We start from the raw sequence: 4,294 nt of genomic DNA, 5'->3' as shown, positions 1-4,294 counted from the left end.
GCTCCGATCCAAGGCTACGTCCTTGGTGTCTCCCTGCAAATACACAGGGCCTATCTTTGTATGAATGCCTACAGACAGCCCAAGGAGAAGCAGAAAATGACCGCTCCGCGGGCTCTGGAGCACGGAAGGTTGCTGAAGCCTGCAGGAGGGCTTCTTTGCACAGACCATGGTGTAGGTCCTCACCTTCAGACTGGACCTGGGTACCCAGCACCCACCCACCCCCACCCACACCCACCAGGCAATTTTTTTTTTACTTTCAAAAAATAATTTATTAAGATGAAATTCATATAACAAACCTTTGAAAGGAACAATTCAGTGGCATGTAGCACATTCACAATGTTGTGCAAACACTACCCCTAACTAGTTCCAAAATATTTTCATCACCCCAAGAGGAAATCCCAGTCAAGCAGTTTCTCCCATTGCCCCCTCCCCCCAGCTCTGGCAACCACCCATCTGCTTTCTGTCCCCGCGGATGTATCTATTCTGGATGTTTCATATCAATGGAATCATACAATATGGGACCTTTGTGACTGGCTGCTTTCACTTCGCGTGTTTTTGAGGTTCATCCGTGCTATAGCATGGAGTGTGTCAGTACACTCTTCATTCATTTTTTTTCTTTCAAGTTTTTCCATTGTGGTAAAATACACATAACAAAATTGGTTTACCATCTAAACATACAGTTCAGTGGTATTAAATACATTCATAATGTTGTACAGCCAGCACCATCCTCCGTCTCCAGAACTCTCTTCATCTTGTAAAGCTGAAACGCTGTCCCCATTAAACACTAACTCCCCATTCCTCCCTCCCCCAGCCCCTGGCAACCACGCTTCTACTTTCTCTATGATTTTGACGGCTCGCTCATATAAGTGGAATGATAGGCAATTCTTGAAGCAAAAATGGGCTCTCAGTGTTGCTCACCAGTCCTGTATGTCCTCATACAGCCCTGCAGCCCAGCATTTCCCACATTTGCCTGATGAGGATCCTGTGGGGCTTGTATGACCAAGGATGACAGATGGGCTGGACATCCCCCCTTAGTGGAGACTTGCAGCTGATTCTGACCAGAAGCCAAAGAAAAAACCTGGAAAATCTAATGCCTTCATCTTTCCTCTTCATATCTTCTCCTGAAAGACCTTTATATCTAGGCAGCTCTGTGGGGAGCGTTCTTTAGGAGGACCTTGTTACTGAACCCAGATTCTGCAACCTCCTGGAAGAGGGAAGTTGGTTAAATACTCAGCTCTTTTCTCTTCCTTCATTTTGGTGACTTCAGAGTAGGCTGTTGGAACAGACAGATCTGGGTCTCTCTCTGTGATGCCTGCCACAGGCATCTTACTAGAATCTTTGATCAGTGCATACCTGAGCAAAGAGAAGTTTAATCAGAGGAGAAGAAACTTGGATTCAGAGGATGGCTGACAAGTCCCACTAAACAGGTCCTCAAACAGTTACTGTTCTCGTTGTGGCCTTTCCGATGAATCTAACAGGGAGCATCAGCATGGACCCATCCGCAAGTGCTCTCTCCCTCTCCCCTTTCTATGTCCTTGCCCAGGACCCTCTGTATACTTCTGTCTACATTGCTACAAGCTTAGACTGAGTTAGACCGAGTCAGGGACCATGTTTTGTTCTCTTTTCTATCCATGATGTCTAGCACAATCCTTGCTCATCTCAGAACTTGATAGAATAGATCTTAAAAGTGCTCGTCACAGGAGAAAAAGAATTTGTAACTATGTATGGTGATGGATGTTAACTAGACTTACCGTGGTGATTATTTCACAATATATACAAATATCGAATCATTATGTTGTACACCTGAAACAAATACAATGTTAAAGGTCAATTATACCCCAACAAAAAAAGAACTTGGTAAATTGTTGATAAACCTAGAGCAGATATTTATCTACCTTTGTGGAAGCCCTGTCTACCATAAATTTGACTAAAAAATATATTACAAAATTCATGGGCCCCTGCGAGGAGTAGTGATTGATTCATTGATTGATTTAGAATTATGGGTAAAGAAAATGCACTTACACATTTATTTATTGTCCTCCTTTGTGAAGATTCTTCTTAGTGTCCAGGTACTGTCTCTTTCTGTTTGGGTCCAGGAACCATCTCGTCATGTTCTTTTTTGTTAAAAATCTTAGCTAATTGTAAATCTCTCATGCAACGTGATTATGACTCACAATGCTGTGGCTTTTCTGGACTTGTTTGTACTGAAACAACGTAGTTCTTCTGCAGCTTCCTAATACCATGTATTTAATGGTGGTTACATTGCTCATGAGGCTGCCTCATCGAGAGTGCCTGTGTGTGTACTGGCTTCCAGTGACTCTCTCAGTCGTTACTGTGCTTCGTTCATGATGACCACAATCCCAAGTCTTACCTAGAGCATGCAGAAAAATGTGAACAGTTTTTCAACCTCTCGTTGTGAAATGTATTTTTCTGAATTTTATAGTATAAGGAGTCAAAAGGTACAAATTTCTAGTTATAAAATGAATGTCATGGGGATGTAACGTACAGCATGATGACTATAGTTAATAATACTGTATTGCATATTTTCAAGTAGCTAGGAGAGTGAATCTGGAGAGTTCTCATCACAAGAAAAAAAATTTTGTGTATGTGTGATGAAAAGAATACTGTCTCTCAAAAAGAAGTGAATTTTATAGTATAAAGGTAGAAAAACACATCTTCCACCATGTCTTCTCTTAACTCTTTAGACTACCGTCCTACATTCTTGGAGTGAGTTCTCTTTCTATGTCGCTGCCACCCCTGCCTTCCATGCATCACCACCAAAGGGGATCCCTGGGAACAGTAGCCAGAGGACCCTATTCAGCAAGGAATGTCCATTTCCCCTCCAGCACAGCCTGAGCCCTGGAGAGCATGATATCACCGCATTGACCGGGATCAAGAGCGGGCCTGGATTGTGTAAAAGGAGCCCCTCCTCCTCCTGCTCATCAGGGTCACCAGCTCCTGCTAGGATGGTGGCTCTGTTTCTCACCTGCTAGTTTGCGGACACAGGAGTTCAAGGTGCTCTGGCATCAGCTAGGGCTTTTAGTTCAATGGGAAGCATTCAATTCCCCAGCGGTCAATTGAGAGTGATGGTAAGTGGAGCCCACTCCTGCTTCCACTCCTTGGTCCCCACCCTCATGTATTCTTCCCTTTGGAGACACAGAACCATTGACATATCTCTAATTTAATGTGTCCTGAAGGATGGCACTCTATCCTTTCAGGGGATTCCCTCTGAGGTCTCATTTCAACTGCGCTGTTTGGAGGCTCTTCCAGGATCTATGTGGCTAATTCTGGATGGTATGGTATGTGATATGACCGGTGGATCCCACAGCTATGGGCCCACTCCTGCACCTCCCTCTCCATGAAATGGGTCCCCTGGTGTGAGGCTAGACTGTTTGGAATCCCATGTCTGTGAATCAGGCTTCCTGGAATGCCCTGGCTGGTGGTGCTGACTGAGGCTCTTTAGACAGTAAAGGCAAACCCATATCTGGAATAGTTACCTATCCTGTGAAGATGAACTACCGGCTCTTCAAGGATGGAAGGGATCCAGTGGAGTAGATTTGCCACCAAGTAGCTACTAGTCTCTATATCAGGGTCTCAGCAAGGTCTCTGTTGGCAGCAGTTTGGACATTCAGAGGCAGCAGTAGCTCCACTAACCTTGGTAAATGAGTCAGTGTAGCTAGGCCCATCAATAGACACCATGTCTGCCCTGTGGCAACTCCATTCATATGCCCCTTGCACCAGTTCTGGGTTGGCCAATGATGAAGGTTGGCTAAGGTCAACTAGCTAAGTAATTTTTTAATGATTACTTGAGCATTTAGTGCCTCTCCTGTGATGGATACTTTCTGGTGTGTGTTAATATGTAATACAGAAATCTTCATACTTCATGCTCACTCCCATATGTCCTTCCACATGTTTTACTGGTCATATGGAACTCACCCCCACTTAATATGGCCATAGGTGCAAGTTGGGGGAGGGACCTTGGTAGAGCAGTAGCAAGCAACGGGGGCGGGGGTGGGGGGTCTGGCCTACCCATCTCATGCAACTTCCTTACTTACCATCAGCCCTTTGGTCCTGCCCAGGTTTGATCTCAGAAGTATCATTTCCATCTTGTCCCACCACTGACACCTCCGACCTCACAGATCCACCAGATCATATGGCTTCAGTGGTAGATGTGCTTACACTGCAATTCGGACCTGCTGCAGAGCTCTTTCCTATTCCAGGCTCCACTCAAAGTTAGAACCTTTTGTGCCACCCAGTGGCTGGAGTAGCATTTCTGGGTGTAGAATGTGTTGCC

The 4,294-nt window shown here is 44.9% G+C and overlaps 1 long non-coding RNA gene across 1 annotated transcript; it reads right to left on the bottom strand.

Annotated features, from left to right (window-relative positions):
• Window positions 1-242: 242 nt before the first annotated feature.
• On the bottom strand, window positions 243-2,371 carry LOC138919337 (uncharacterized). The gene is made up of 3 exons (XR_011429464.1): window positions 2,023-2,371; window positions 1,752-1,803; window positions 243-1,353 (listed from the first exon to the last, which is right to left on the bottom strand). It is a non-coding gene; the product is annotated as an uncharacterized lncRNA (long non-coding RNA).
• Between the last annotated feature and the right edge of the window lie 1,923 nt (window positions 2,372-4,294).

The sequence above is a fragment of the Equus caballus genome, chromosome 20 (genome assembly GCF_041296265.1).
Source record: "Equus caballus isolate H_3958 breed thoroughbred chromosome 20, TB-T2T, whole genome shotgun sequence".
In the NCBI taxonomy this organism is placed as follows: domain Eukaryota; kingdom Metazoa; phylum Chordata; class Mammalia; order Perissodactyla; family Equidae; genus Equus; species Equus caballus.
This window is presented reverse-complemented; position numbering and strand designations above follow the sequence as displayed.